Source organism: Euwallacea similis, chromosome 27, assembly GCF_039881205.1.
Source record: "Euwallacea similis isolate ESF13 chromosome 27, ESF131.1, whole genome shotgun sequence".
NCBI classification, from domain to species: Eukaryota; Metazoa; Arthropoda; class Insecta; order Coleoptera; family Curculionidae; genus Euwallacea; species Euwallacea similis.
The window spans coordinates 91,435-92,376 of NC_089635.1; the positions used below are offsets into that span (position 1 = coordinate 91,435).

The window sequence follows — 942 nt, forward strand, 5'->3', positions numbered from 1 at the left end:
CTGACATTGTAATGAACCGTTGAACACTCTTAACCTAACACATATTGTAATGTTCATCTATTTCGCTCAAAGAAAAAATCACAATGGATTGTACGTATGCGTTTAATCTGTTTTTATACTTTTAAAGTGTAAAATATTTTATTTTCAGTCGAGAACGTGCTACATACTTGGAAAGCGTATCAAACATTCAAGTTGAAAATGGCAAACAGCTATCCGTGTATGTTTTCATATTCCTACGGCAGAAATGTTATACGAGTAAATGGAAATCTTTCATTCGTTGGGACCCAAGGAGAACGACGAATAGAAGTCCTTCATAATAATGTTACAGTGAGCATACCATTACACGAGATATTAAGAAACACCCCGGAAGGGTTACACATTCGCTTTACTTTGACCGAAGGGAGATATCTAATTGTCGAATTCCCAAATCATAGAACACAGGAAATTGTACATGAGCAGTGGTTAATTTTCGAAAGGTAATAAACGAGAGTTTTGCAGTTTATTGTGTACTAATTATTTAAGTTTGTTTCAGGGAAGAGCATGGTGTAACACCACCATCCAGCAATAGTGATTAACCCATTAGTGCAGAAAGTTTAATTGGTAGATCTTAGTTATTTAATAATAAAAAATCAAAAATGGCCAATTTCTGATTTTTATTTCTATTAGTTAAAAACAAATAACATGTGCGTTTAAACGGACTGTATGCATGGGAAGTTAATTAGTATGAAATGTTTTGAAACAATATTTTGGGTGTAGCCCAACATCACACTTTATACAAATGAAATGTGCTTTCTTTCCACACAATCTGCATCTTCTTTCAGTCTTGTTATAATCAATAAGATGATTTTTACCGTCGAATCTTACGTTTTCGCTTGGTGTAGATATAGATTTTCCACGAGAAGATGAGGTACCATGCGTTGTGAACAAATCCACAACAATTCT

At 33.9% G+C, this 942-nt stretch overlaps 1 long non-coding RNA gene across 1 annotated transcript; it reads left to right on the top strand.

The window, feature by feature from the left end:
• On the top strand, nt 1–641 carry LOC136417322 (uncharacterized). Its single transcript, XR_010752800.1, has 3 exons — nt 1–90; nt 149–476; nt 533–641. It is a non-coding gene; the product is annotated as an uncharacterized lncRNA (long non-coding RNA).
• The last annotated feature ends 301 nt before the right edge of the window (nt 642–942 follow it).